Source organism: Schistocerca serialis, chromosome 9 (genome assembly GCF_023864345.2).
Source record: "Schistocerca serialis cubense isolate TAMUIC-IGC-003099 chromosome 9, iqSchSeri2.2, whole genome shotgun sequence".
NCBI lineage: Eukaryota > Metazoa > Arthropoda > Insecta > Orthoptera > Acrididae > Schistocerca > Schistocerca serialis.
The window spans coordinates 506943647-506958502 of NC_064646.1; the positions used below are offsets into that span (position 1 = coordinate 506943647).

Below are 14856 nucleotides of genomic sequence, written 5' to 3' on the forward strand. Positions count from 1 at the left end.
TCTGACGGGAAATCACTAATCCAGTCGCACAACTGAGGCGATATTCCATAGGCGCGCAGTTTGGTTAGAACATGCCTCTCAGGAACGGTGTGGGAAAGCCTTCTGCAAATGTACAAATATGGTATCAATTCCCTGTCGATAGCACTCATTACTTCATGAATATAAAGAGCTAGTTGTGTTTAACAAGAACGATGTTTTCTGAATCCGTACTGACTGTGTGTCAATAAATCGTTTTCTTCTAGGTACTTCATAATGTTCGAATGCAGTATATGTTCCAAAACCCTACTGCAAATCGACGTTAGTGATACGGCCCTGTAATTGAGCAGATTGCTCCTACTTCCCTTTTTGGGTGTTGGTGTGACTTGGGCATTTGTCCTCAAAGAACGATGCATACTTGTGTAGATCCACTGCGCCGTCAGAATGGCGAGATCGCCCAGGAAATGCACGAAAACATTCCCCAGACCACAACGCTCCCTCTACCAGCTTGGAAGTGTGTCCACGTGTCCGGCAGAGAACAAGACGCGCTTCGCCCAGGAAGGCCACCTGCCACCCGCCACTCAGCGGACGTCCAGCTGCTTCACCGGCGCCACACTTCCAGCCTTCGTCGCCGATGAGCGGCAATCAGCCTTGTTGCAAGTACCGGTCACCTGCTGCGGAGGCCCATACGCAAACAACATTCTCTCAACGGTCGTCGAGAAGACACTGCTGTCACCTCCGCGGTTCGTCTGGGCGGTCATTTACTCAACAGTTGCACGTTACTCGCCCGTACACACTTTCGCAGCCGCCCTTGATCGCTGTCCCGTACGGCCCGTGGTGCACCGAAGTTGCTTCGGCGCCGGTTTTGGATGGCGCCGTTTTGCCATGCACGGTGTACTTTAAACACGCCGGCACGTGAACAGTTTACAGCCTCGACCGCTTCCAAAATGCTTTCACCCTCGGCCCTAAAGTCAATGACCTCGTCCTTTTCAACGTCAGATGAGTCGCTTCGTTTCCGCATTATGACGGTGACTGCGCCGTATTTCCCGTCTCCTCGACACGTTTTATATGCCCACCACCGCTAGTGCTACCACCCACCATCTGTCAGTGATAATTGCACGTTGTCTTCGAATAGAGGCAGTAGTCACATTCATGTCACTGGACCCTCTGTACAACACAAAAATAACTAAATACGAAAATTCTTTAACAACCAATATGACGTTTCCTGTCATTTACTGATAACAAATCTTTCCAGCAGCGATGCGTTCTCCAGAGATCTTCTATGTGCTAGTGCTTGGAAGCAGCGTATATTCATTGGCTGTAAGTTACGACATATAACCTACCAACTATGGGCTTGAACTAAACACATCGAATACAGTTTGGCGTCTCTCAATTTCTGGTTCTTATTGGTTCTAATTCACGTGGCACGTGGCCGAAATATCGCAGAACTCATTTTGTGTTCATTCTGTGATAGGAGCCCGAGCAACAGGGGACTGACGTGCTAGAACATGTGTTAAAAATCGGAAATACTACAATGATAATGGCTAGTTACTAGCCGAATTGTAGATTTGCTTTAATAAAGGAAAGGATGACTGATCGCTGTGTTCCATCAAAGCCTTATCACATAGTTAACTACATTCCACATTCCTAATGGAAGATAACTTATTTTGTGTTTCACGTCCCGAAATGCTTCCTCAATGTGAAATAATAGGAAGTGACGCCTCAGGACTCGCAGAACGCCACACCAGCGTCAGCTAATTCGACCCTCGTGTCGAAAGCTTAACGATGCCTAGGTCGGAGTGACGTGAGAAATAATGCTACGTTACAAACGTATCTTACGCAAGCTGAAGTCGTCTGAAGTTATCGCCATATTTTGTCCCGTGTTTCACTACGCCACACAACTAAAGGTTTGGCAGGTCTAATTTTTGTTTAAAATCACGTCGAAATATTTTTCTACATTTTTGGCAAGAGATTTCCTGCACGCTGTGGCAGTTCCTTCTTCCAATATAACGCCGATATCATTTAATGTTGTATTCGATACCATGAAGGATTATTGAAGGAACTATTTTACGAAAATATACACTGATAAGCTGTCGATGCAACATGAAGATAACCTATGACTCCTTAGGGTTTTGTTTAAAATCAGCGTTTTTCCCTGTATGACATGTAATTCACGACATTGCGTTTCAATGCTCGACGCAAGATCTCTTGTATTTCACGGCTAGGGAGACGTTGAAAGCATTTATTTATGAACCAATAGAGGTTTGGTCGTCAATGTGCTAAAGGTTTATGTCAAATGTCCAATTTGGCATTTGTGTTTTGGTGTTCACACCTGGGGACTTGCCCTTTCTTGTAGCTTGTGAATGGCAGAGTAAACATTTTGACTGTTTGACCTCTGCAAACACGTTTGGTTTGCTCTTAGTGTTCACAGTACCCGAGGAACGGCTGGCTCTCATCAAGTTTTGCAGGCTATACAAAAAACTTACAAAGCAGTCGATTTTCATCTCTGCGGAAGACACCGAAATCTCGCTCAACATCTCCCAGTATCCCGTATTCTACTTTTTAAACATAATCGTCTTTACAGTGTTGCAAGATCTTGGAAGTACTTTCTGTGTCCTTTTCTTTTTTCTTCTCTCCATAGAAGGGCAGTATTAAATGTGGAAGGCATGTATAGAAGGGCTACACGAAGGAGATCAACATGAAAAGAATAGTATTAGAAAGAGGAAGAAGGTGAGGATGATGTGATACTCGGAGAGAAATGTCACAGAGCGCTGAAAAACCTAGCTCGAAGAAAAGCCATTGGAGTAGGCGATATACCCTCAAGAATTTTTTAGATGCTTAGGAGAGACACAACTATTGCACATGGTTCACGAAATAAGACGTGCGTTCAATAAGTAATGCGATGCATTGTTGTCGGCCAATTTCGGTTGCAAAAGAGGCAGAATTCGTTGTGGAACTCCGTGGAATATTCTCGCTTCAGCCCCCATAGTTTCACGAAGTTCCGATAGGTGGCGGCGCTATAAGTAGGCTTCAAAATGGCTTCTGTAACGGACGTGCATTCCAAACAGATAGCTGCCATCGAGTTTCTTTTGGCGGGAAACCAGAGCACTGTAGGTCCTCGTAGGCGCTTGCAGAATGTCTGCGCAGACCTGGCGGCTAGTCGATGGGCGACGCGTCTGTCACCATGGCAACAACGCACGGCAGACATGTGTGATATCCCGCGTGCCGGCCGACCGCACACAGCTGTGATGTTGGAACGTGCGGACACTCTCATTCAAAGTGACAGACGGATCAAAAGCAGAGCCCTCGTTGCACAACTGGACATCTCTGCTGACACACTCGTCCGCCAGCTGGAGTACTCGAAGATGTGTGTCCGCAGGATTCCTCGCCGTCTAACATAAGTGCAGTGAAGCTGTGCACTCCGGGGGAAGCAGTACGTGGATGTTGAGGAGAATATTGAGGCAGCAAGGCGTTGGCTCTGACGTTGACCCGTAGAGTGGTATCATGCAGGCATACGGCGTCTCTCAGTAAAGTGGCGGTCGCATTGAACGGAGATTATGTTGAAGAGTAGGGTTTCATAGCCGAAAGAATGGGGAATAATATGGTGTATTGGAATTCAGAATTAAACCAACCTGCTCAAAACAAATGTTGCATTACTTATTGAAAGCCCCTCGTATACATGAGAAATACATACCCACAGATTGCCAGAAGAATGTGTAATAATTCTGATGAAGAAGAATAAGAAGAAAAGAAAAAGAAAGAGAGAGAGAGAGAGAGAGAGAGAGAGAGAGGCCAGGTACTGGCAGGAGTGAATATTACCGACCTACCAGTTTAATAAGTCATGGTTGCAAAGTACTCACATGATTTATTTACAGAAGAATGGAAAAAATGGTAAAAACCGACCTCGGGGAAGATCAGTTTGGGTCTCAGAGAAATGAACGAATACACATGGCAGTACTGATCGTACGACTTATCTTAGAAGATAAATAAACCTATTGTAAATATCATTTGTAGATTTATAGAACGCTTTTAAAAACGTTTACCAAATTACACTTTTGGAAATTCTCAACATATCATGGATAAAATATTGGCAGCGAAAGAATATTTACGGTAGCTGTAGAATACCAGATTGCAGGTGCTAGAGGCGAAGCTCATAAAAGGCAAGCAGTAGATAAGAAGAGATCGAGACATCTACGACCACATAAATATTCCGCTAGCCACCTGACAGTCTACGGCAGAGGGTACTTCTGGTACCACTATCTGATCTGCTCTGCCTGTTCCAATCGCAAATGGCGCGTGGACAGCACGACTGTCGGCAGATGTCTGTAGTGGCTCTAGTTTCTCCAAGTTTCTCGTGGCGGTCACTTCGCGAGACGTATGTGGGAGGAAGCAATATGTTGTCCGACTCTTCCCGGGAAGTATTCTCTCGAAATTTCGGTAGCGCACCCCTCCATGATGCACCAAGCTTCTCTCTTGTAGCTACCTGTACTGCCGCTGGAGTTCTTTGAACTTCTCGGTAACGCTCTTGCGCCGAGCAAACGATTCGGTGACGAAGCACACCGCTCTTCGTCGGGTCGTATCTAGCTCTTCTATCAGTCGTACTTGGTGAGGATCCCAGACTGATGAACAACGCTCAAGAATCGGCCGAACAAGCACCATGTAAGCCACTTCTTTCGTGGATGAGTTCCATTTCCGGAAGATTCTTGCTGTGAATCTGAGCCAGGCATCTGTTTTTCCTACTATTCTTTTACGTGGTTTCTAGCGTCTCCCCGATTTATTAAATCATTTAGCAAACAGTAAAGGAACTCAAGGAGAAAACTGCAAAAAATGGTTCAAATGGCTCTGAGCACTATGGGACTTAACTCCTGTGGTCATCAGTCCCCTAGAACTTAGAACTACTTAAACCTAACTAACCTAAGGACATCACACACATCCATGCCTGAGGCAGGATTCGAACCTGCGACCGTAGCAATCCAGCCGTTCCGGACTGCGCGCCTAGAACCACTAGACCACCGCGGCCGGCAGAAAACTGCAAAAGGGGAGAAAAATAAAAGTTTGGGGTTTGCCGATAGGGACGGCGTAATAGCCTCAGAGGTGGCAAATAACTAGGAGGAGTAGTCAAACGGAATCGACAGATTCTTGAAAAGAGGTTATAAGGAAAATATCGATAAAAAATTAAACAAACAAGGGCAATGGAATGTACTGGAATTAAATCAGGCTATACTGATGGAATGAAATTCGAAAATGAGACACTAAAGGCAGCCTATATAGGCAGAAAACTGACGATGGGCAAAGAACCGGGGAAACAACTTGCAGACTGGGAACAGCAAAAGAAGCATTTTCGACAAAGAGGAATCTGTTGACATCGAAAATAAATTTCAGTATTAGAAACTCTTTCCTTAAGGTATTTGTCTGCAGTGTAGCCTATTACGAAGTGAAATGTGGGTAATAAGCAGTTCAGACAAGAACAGAATAGAATCTTTTGAAATGTGGTGCTACAGAAGATTGCTGAAGGTTAGATGGGTTGAACAACTAACGAGGATATTAACTAAAACTCCGTCCGAACGGGCCATGAAGGCCCAACAGTACCGACCGGTTGCCGTGTCATCCTCAGCCCGCAGGGGTCATTGGATGCGGATATGGTGGGGCATGTGGTCAGCACATCGCTTTCCCGGCCGTATGTCGCTTTACGAGACCGGAGCCGCTACTCCTCAATCAAGTAGCTCCTCAGTTTGCCTCACAAGGGCTGAGTGCACCCCGCTTGCCAACAGCGCTCGGTGGACCGGATGATCACCCATCCAAGTGGTAGCCCAGCCCGAGAGCGCTTAACTTCGGTGATCTGACGGGAACCGGTGTTACCACTGTGGCAAGGCCGTTGGCAACTAACGAGAATATACTGTATCTAAATGGGAAAAAAAGAATTTTGTGGGGCAACCTCACTAAAAAACGGAGTGGGTTATTAGGACACATATTGAAGCGTCGAGACATCGTCATTTTGGTAATGGAAGAAGGTGTGGAAGGCAGGAATTGTGGATGGAGACCTAGCCTTGAATCATAAGCAGGTTCAAATGGATGCAGGTTGGTAGTGGTGGTGGTGGTTAGAGTTTAACGTCTCGTCGACAACGAGGTCATTAGAGACGGAGGTCATGCTCGGGTTAGGGAAGGATTGGGAAGGAAATCGGCCGTGCCCTTTCAAAGGAACCATCCCGGCATTTGCCTCGCAAAACCAGTAATACTATGTCTTCACGTGTCACATGTCACATAGAGGGCGTGTCAAGCCCCGTCACACCGAGGTCTGCTGAACAAGTGCATGTAAACAGCGACCTCAGTCTATGTGATCGCCGTAAGCTTATTGACACCAATGCTTACTAATTTAAGTTATATATTACAGGTAAGTTCCTAACAAGTGTTATGTTCATATGCAGATGTAATTGTGATTTTCTGTTTTATACTCTCTGATCGTAATGTGAAAATTTTTTAACTTCTAGCACTGAAGATGGTCACTAAGTGACCGAAAATCGATTTTGCGATAATGAACAAAAATATGCGACCAATGCTGTCTATCCTTCCAAGTATACCCATTATCTGGTCATAGTGCACAGGACACTATGGAGTCGCCAATCAACAGTTGCTGAACATTTCAAAGAAAAGTTGGGTTTCATAACAAATAGGTATGCTACTCACACAATTATAGTTGGCAGTGACTTCAATCTACCTTCGTACGTTGACAAAAATACATTTTCAGACCCTATTGTAAATAGAAAACAACTTCCGTAATTGTTCTAAATGCTTTTTAAAAATTATTTTGAACAATTAGTTCACGAGGCCATTCAAATTTTAAATGGTTACGAAAACACACTTGATCTCTTAGCCACAAATAATCCTGAACATCACGACGGATACAGAGATTAGTGAACACACAGTCGTAGCGAGGCTCAATTCCGTAACAAAGAAATTCAGCAAAACTAAACGCGAAATATATCTATTTATAAAAGCAGCTAAAAATTCGGTTGACGTCTTTCTAAGATAGTCTCCAATCCTTCCATACTGTGTAAGTGAAGACCATATGTGGCTTAAGTTCAAAGAAATAGTATCAACAGTACTCGAGAGATTCATACCAAATAAATTTATAAGAGACGGAACTGATCCCGCATGGTACACAAAACACGACAGAAAGCTGCTGCAGCTGCACTGAAAAAGGAACGTATAATTTAGACGGACGCAAAATCTCCAAGATGGGCGAAGTTTTACTGAGGCTCGAAATTTGGTGCGGATCTCAATGCGAGATGCATTTAATAGTTTCCACAACGAAAGACTCTCTAGAAATGTGGCAGAAAATCCGAAGACATTGTGGTCCTATGTTAAGTAAACCAGCGGAAAGGCTCTGTAAGTACCTTTACTGCGCGACAGCGATGAGGAGGAGGAGGAGGGAGAGACAAGGGGCCCAACCCTTTGGAGCAGGTAAAATCGTGGCAAATGTCCGGCATTCGATCAGAGAGAGCCACGAAGAGGCGCGCGCCCCTGAGTCGGTCTTCTCGCCCGCTGGCGGCCGCGCAGTTCCGGGAAAGGCGGCGCCCCGCCGGCGAACAGCAAACACTTGTCGAGCGCGGCGCGCACGCAGCCCTCCCACTCCACTGCGGCCAGCTAAGGAGACTCCCGAGGTCGCGCGCCAACACGTCCTGCCGCAGGACAGGTTTCGTTTCCAGCTATAAGGAAATCCCGCTTCCGTCTCCCGCACTGCGAGAATCACAGGCCGTCCTGCACTCACAGCGCGTGGAAGTAAGTAGAGAGGCTTTCCGCGTGGCGAAGAACCGAAGGGCGTGTGTCCGGACCCCCCCCCCCCCCCTCCCCCCCGCACTCTTGGATACCTTCACCGCCTAGCACAGCACCAGTTACCGCTGTTACCTCTGTGTTTGCTTGTTTACTCACTACCTCATCTAGTCTCTCTATCGGGTGTGCTTCAGATGTGTTAGTTTTCAAGTTACCAATAACTTGCTCATTTTACAACTGCCGACGGCAGAACGTGGGACTAAACTCTGTTTACATACAGATTGAGCCAAACGCGTCCGACTGTACTCCACATTACACGACTGACGCACGTGTCTCGACGTTGTACAGCCACGTTACGGTCATAGTACGTTACTACTTTTTCGTATTCTTAGCGTCTTCTGAAGTGGATAGTCATCCCGCAGACATACATTATCGAACAGTACGCTCAGATGGAAAAATGATAATAACGTAGTTCCGTTCCGTCTAGGAAAGAAAAAAGAAAGGTCTACTTCGTTTTAAAAACTGTAAAAATAGAATATACATAAAGGATTTGGCTGACAGGGTGGGCGGCAATCAGCGGTTTTTTGCTGATGAAGCCATAGTGTACGACAAGGTTTCGAATTTGAGCGACTGTAGGAAGGCACAAGACAACTTAGACAAGGTTTCCAGTTGGTGTGACGAATGGCAGTTAGTCCTAAACGTAAAAGTGTGTTTGGATACAGTATTGCTAGTGTCCCGCTTGACACAGTCAAGTCTTTTAAATATCTTGGGATAACGTTGAAAACCATATGAATTGCAACGAGCATGTCAGATCTGCGGCAGAGAAGGCGAATGGACGACTTCAGTTTATTGGGAGAGTCTTAGGAAAGAGTGGTTTACCTGTAAAGGAGACCGCCTATAGGACGCCTGGTGCGACCTGTTCTTGAGTACTGCTCAAGTGTTTGGGATCCGTACCAGGTCGGACTGAAGGAAGACATCGAAGCAGTTCCGAGACGGGCTGCTAGATTTGTTACCGGTAGGTTAGAACAACACGTAAGTGTTATGGAGATGCTTCGCAAACTCAAATGGGAATCCCTGCAGGGAAGGCGACGTACTTTCCGAGAAACACTATTGAGGAAATTTAGGGAAACGACATTTGAAGAAGGACTGCCGAACGATTCCACTCCCTCCAACATACGAGGGTAATTCCAAAAGTAAGGTCTCCTATTTTTTTATAAGACCTGTTTATTTCTACAATGGTTTACAACAGTTTAAAGCTTGAACGTTTAGCTATTTTTTACATAATCACCATTTCTGTCGATACATTTTTGTAGACGCTGTGGCAGTTTTTGTATGCCCATGTCATACCATCTTGCCGCCATGCTGTTCAGAAAGATATGAACCTCTTCTTTCTCCTCGTCGTCGGAGCTGAATCGCTGGGACCACAATTAACGCTGACAGGTACTGTGAGACTCTCAAAAAACTCAAACGGGCAATTCAGAACCGGAGAAGAGGAATGTTGAGCAAGGGCGTACACATTCTCCATGACAGCGCTCGCCCACACATCGCTCGGCAAACCGTTGCTCTCCTGCAACAGTTTCAGTGGAACATAATCACCCATCCACCCTATAGTCCTGACTTGGCGCCCAGTGACTATCGCCTGTTCTCTAGGTTAAAACAATATTTGGCCGGAAAGAGATTCAGCTCCGACGACGAGGTGAAAGAAGAGGTTCATAACTTTCTGAACAGCATGGCGGCGAGCTGGTATGACACGGGCATAGAGAAAACTGGCTCAGCGTCTACAAAAATGCATCGACAGAAATGGTGATTATGTCGAAAAATAGCTCAATGTTCAAGCCGTAAACTGGTTTAAACCATTGTAGAAATAAATAGGTCTATGTACTTAAAAAAATAGGTGACCTCGTACATATCGCGCAAGGAACACGAAGATGAAATACGAGAAATTAGGGTTCACATGGAGGCATACAGACAGTCGTTTTTCCCTCGCTTTATTTGCGACTGAAGCAGGAAAGGAAATGACAAGTGGTGGTGCAGAGTAACCTCCGTTACGCATCGTACGGTGCGGATTGTCTCTGTAGATGTACATGCAGATTCTGGTTAAAAGGGAAGACATTGTAGCATGGCATGCACACATTCTTAGAACAAAGAGAGAAAACAAGAAAGGTGCAAATAAACCTAAAGTTGTGTTCTGAACCTCCAACTGGGGGGTACGGAATGTCGTGTGCGGTCGCAACAGGAATCAGTATTAAATAAATGCTGTCCGTAGATCTCCGGTTTATACAACACTATCCCGTCATACAACACTATCCCGTCATACAACACTATCCCGTCATACAACACTATCCCGTCATACAACACTATCCCGTCATACAACACTATCCCGTCCCGTCATACAACACTATCCCGTCATACAACACTATCCCGTCATACAACACTATCCCGTCGTTCAGCCGACGACTCTCAGGACAATATTGTCCTGAAAGTCGTCGGATTTCGTTCCCTACTCATCTGAATTTTCCTGTTCCATTCGAATAAAATTGTGAAGCTAATCTCGACCTTGAAATGTATGTTATGAACTCCAATGCAACATCTTAAATATGGGCGTAATACTTTATTCTAAAACCGAAAATGTTGCGGAACTTCGACTGAGTTAACGAATAATGTCTATTAGTACGTATTTCTGATCGTCGTGCAGCGTACGAGCAGTTCGCTGTTGAAGCTATCGACGAGTCCAGAATCCTCTTCCTGATTTTCTCCGCCTTTCTCTTTCGGTAGAGCGCCAGATGCAACCAAATCACGGTAAAGAGCTCGTTATGTTCCGCGAGACGCGGCGGGTCGTTTCAGAGCGCGCAGCGTCTACGACGGACAGCACGTCTGGCGTTTCTCCGTGATGAGAAACTCATCCCGTCTGGGAACGACGGACTTGCTGGTATCGCAGGCCGCGAACCTCACACTGTGACTGCGTAAAGGCCGCGAGTTCAAAAGTAACGTGCAGTGAGACAAGTCAGTATTCCGAATGTGGATCCTCTGGCCGCAGTGCCACCTACAATGGGCTCAAAAGAACTAACAAGGGGAGGCCGTCCACGACGATGGGATCGCGGATTTACTTCAGACTTTGTACGCCTCTAGTAGGCCATTAAGACAGCAGAATGTACGAGTTGTCAGCTCCACTACTCTGGCAATTCCGAGAAAATCGCAAGAGAGTTTCTATACGCATCTACTGTGTAACTGATGTATCTGTGCGAAGGGTTGCCTGTGAGAAGTCGTTGTGGTTAGCGTTCGCGCTTTGCAAGAGTATGCCGGACGAAGCGACAGTTAGAATTCTGCAAGCACTTATTTTTTAATCTACACTTTCTTCGTCACTGGTCACATCATTTACTTAATACGACATTTGCGAGGCAATATAATGAAAGAAACCCACGCACAGTTTCATCAAGTTGTAGTGAATTTCCTAAGTTATTTGACTACTTACTGTTTAAATTAAATTTTCAAGGACGAGGGAAGGGCCTGGAAAGCCCAAGTCGAAGCTCAATAAGTAATGATGCTAATGACGTTGTTGGGTAGTATAGTAAGTCACAATGTGCCGGACTACAAGAGTCATGTACAATTACTCGTCGGATGTGCTCTCGACGTCACACGTTGCAGCGTGGTATTTGCCATACAGATATGGAAAACGAAAATTGAAGAGGCATCTACTACATTGAATGAATGCATTGTTCCCACTCAAATGGTTCAAATGGCTCTGAGCACAATGGGACTTAACATCCGAGGCCATCAGTCCCCTAGAACTTAGAACTACTTAAACCCAACTAACCTAAGGACATCACACGCATCGAGGCCCAAGGCAGGATTCAAACCTGCGACCGTAGCAATCGCGTGGTTCCATGCTGAAGCGCCTAGAACCGCTCGGCCACCACGGCCGGCATTGTCCCCGCATTTACAGGGAATGTTCAGAGTCCCTTAGGGAAACACACCTCGTTGACATTTTGAAAAATTTCTCTTTCTTCCGATAGTATAGATTAAAAATTAAGCCGGAGCGTTAGCCAACCTGTCACCTCACGCAGGTTACTTTTACGAAGCTCGAACACTAACCACTTCCAACTCTAAAGTCTGGCACCTACTCACAGATACATGAGTTAGGCAACAGACGCGTAAAACTTCTCTCGTGATTTTCTCAGAATTGCCAGAGTAGTGCACCTTACAACTCGCACGTTTTATTGCTTTAACGGCCCAGTAAATATGTACAAAGCCTGAAGTAAATCTGTGATCCCAACGTCGTGGCTCCCCCTTGTAATTTGTACAAGAGCCCGATCTCCTTTTCTGGAGGAATGACAAATTAATGGGAAAAAAAGTGCAATGAACGTCGAGGGGCGGACCGCCACTCGACGAATGGCAAGCCGCGGTCTCTAAGGCATCTGATCATCAATGAGCAGCCTGTGCTCGGTATGAAGTACCTGGAGAAATTTATGGAGTGTCTTCCTCGCGAAGTTGTGGTCACTATTAAGGCGACACAGACGTGTTGTTTGTTTGCAGTGAATAACTTTTTGTGCGCTTTGATTATCGTCATTAGAAGGGATCCGTGTGGAAATGGGTGGAACTCTTACGAAACGCTGCAGCAGCAAGGCCTGTGCAAGTACTGACGTCAACATTAGAGCTCCCGCGGAAAATCACAGACAGCCGTCAGCCGTGTTGTGCGCGACCGAGGCCAGCCGCAAGTGTTCGCTTCTCTTTGCGAAGGCAGCGCGCGTCCCGGAGTGAACCCAGGCGTCCGCAGACACGGCGGGCAGGTTCCCGGAGGCCTGCAGTCGACGGCCGTGCGTCGGCCGGTTACGCTACTACGCCACTGCTTGCAAAGCCGTGGTTACACGGGGCGGGCCAGCTAGCGTGGACGCAGACGCGGACGGCACATCCGCCCTCACGAGAGACGCGATAGACAGCGTCGGCACACGGAAGCAGCTGGTGAGCGTGACCTGCGCCCACAGCGCTCTCCAGCGGCCGTTGTCGTCGTCACTTGGCTCTCTAAACGTACACTGTCTTCACGAAACCGGACGCGCGTGAACTAGCTGCGACAACGCTGTGAGTGCTTGTCGAAGAAGAGCGGAGAAAATAGCGAGGAAGATTCTTGACTCGTCGACGGCTCGAACAGCTAATTTCTGATGGAGGAGCACTACGTAGTGCTGTACAATGATCTGAGAGACATACTTCTAGAAGTTATACGTTAACTGAGTTGAATTTTCAACCCACTTCCGGTTTTAAATTAAATACCGCTACTGGATATTGTCTAACGTCAGCATGCGCGTGCATGATATCCACATTCTTAATGTTCCATTTACTACCAACACTGAGATAACGTATTTCATTACATAGATTTGTAGATCGAGATTCGTTTCGTAATTTCACTCCAGTGGAAGAGGAGATTTTTTCGGACCTGCTAACCATAAATCAAAAAGATATTTACTGTCAAGCTGCAAACATGAACCAGTCCAAGAGATAAGTATATACAAATTTTACAGAAAGTTTCATAATACGAAAAACTTCCATGGAGTAGCTTACGTTTACTTTTATCCACAGACAGGCAATCGCTCTTAAGATGGCTGGACACTGGGGAAACATTCCAGTCGTAGGTCTGTGCAACAAAAACCATAAAAAATACATTATTTATAATAAATAACGTTTACTTTTGAGGTAATACTCCTATTAAATGAATAAGAAAGACCTAGAATATCTTAACAAAGAAAAGGTTAAAAAATTGGTGGAAGGCAGATGCAAACCTCGTACCATGCACCACAGCGCACGACGCTATCAATAGCGCTACAACTTCGACATCACATCCACAGCTCCTTATATAGCGTACGACCAGTGGCGGCTGTTGTGTAAGAACATAGGGCCACGTGAACACCCTAATTTTTTACACCTCGCCGATCCATTCACTACTGTTAAACGCAATGTAGAAGCGGTAACCTGAAACACACGACCCTAAATCTACCGCACTATGCTACATTGCTACTCCTCTGGTCTCCGTGAAACTTGGCATCACGGTCCCGAGCACATCTCCAGTTGTGCAAGTTTTAAGGAGCCTCTGCGCAAGGCCGTCCGCTGTCGAGGGCGGTTCTAGGCGCTTCAGTCTGGAACCGCGCTGCTGCTACGGTCGCAGGTTCGAATCCTGCCTCGGGCATGGATGTGTATTATGTCCTTAGATTAGTTAGGTTTAAATAGTTCCAAGGGGACTGATGACCTCAGATGTTAAGTCCCATAGTGCTTAGAGCCATTTCAAGCCAAATATATACGGATTTGATAAACAACGTACACAGTTCATCACTCAACTACAAGTATATATCAATTCCAGCAACCAAAGAAGCAGACTTTTATCCCCATTCGCTTGGCATAAATCCCGCTTGACGGTAGCGCACGCCTTAGATGTGCCATTTCACTCATTATATGGTAAAATTAGATTGGGCATCAGTATATGTTTGAGTCATACAGATAGAAACACCTATTTTGTGGGATTCTGAATGAGATATAGTACATTAAGTCTTGGATTATATCACTCAGTGATCCATTTGAGATGCTGAGAACCATAAAGCACATCACCGTCGATTGTAAGTCTGTAGCATTTATTCACGATTCTGACATCTGTTAATCTTATGCAGGGTCAGGTTTGTCTGTGCTGCACGCCCACAGATGTTGTATATATGAACGTTCGAAACAAAAAGCAGTCTCGCTGGTTTCTTTGATATTCACTTAAATGTGGGATCGACAACTGTGTGCTTTAAGCCCTTATGATTCTCAGCGCCTCATTTGTATACCAGTCAAGTAACCATGTTGTTGTACTACTAGAATTTAATGTTTTTCACGGAGGGCTATTTTTGTTTGGAGTTGGTTGTTTACGGTGCAGGAATTGGCTTTCTGTGCAGTGTCAATTACTAAGAAAAGGTAGCTACAGATGAACAAGGGCCTCCCAGATCAGATCCGTTGACCGAGAAAGTGACGAAATCAAAGCGAACATTTAACAAAGAAGTATATAATAGGCGTAAGTTGGTGTCTGGGTGCAACGTGACGAGGTCTCACTTTCAGCCCGGGAGTTAATTCGTCAATTAATACGTGTTTAGG

At 45.7% G+C, this 14856-nt stretch overlaps 1 protein-coding gene and 1 pseudogene across 1 annotated transcript in view; one reads left to right on the top strand and one right to left on the bottom strand.

The window, feature by feature from the left end:
- The window catches only part of LOC126418914 (putative fatty acyl-CoA reductase CG8306), a 175041-nt gene that overhangs the window by 37121 nt on the left and 123064 nt on the right, over positions 1-14856 (top strand). The gene's annotated exons all lie outside the window — the stretch shown is intronic.
- Positions 5739-5856, bottom strand: LOC126420139 (5S ribosomal RNA; annotated as a pseudogene).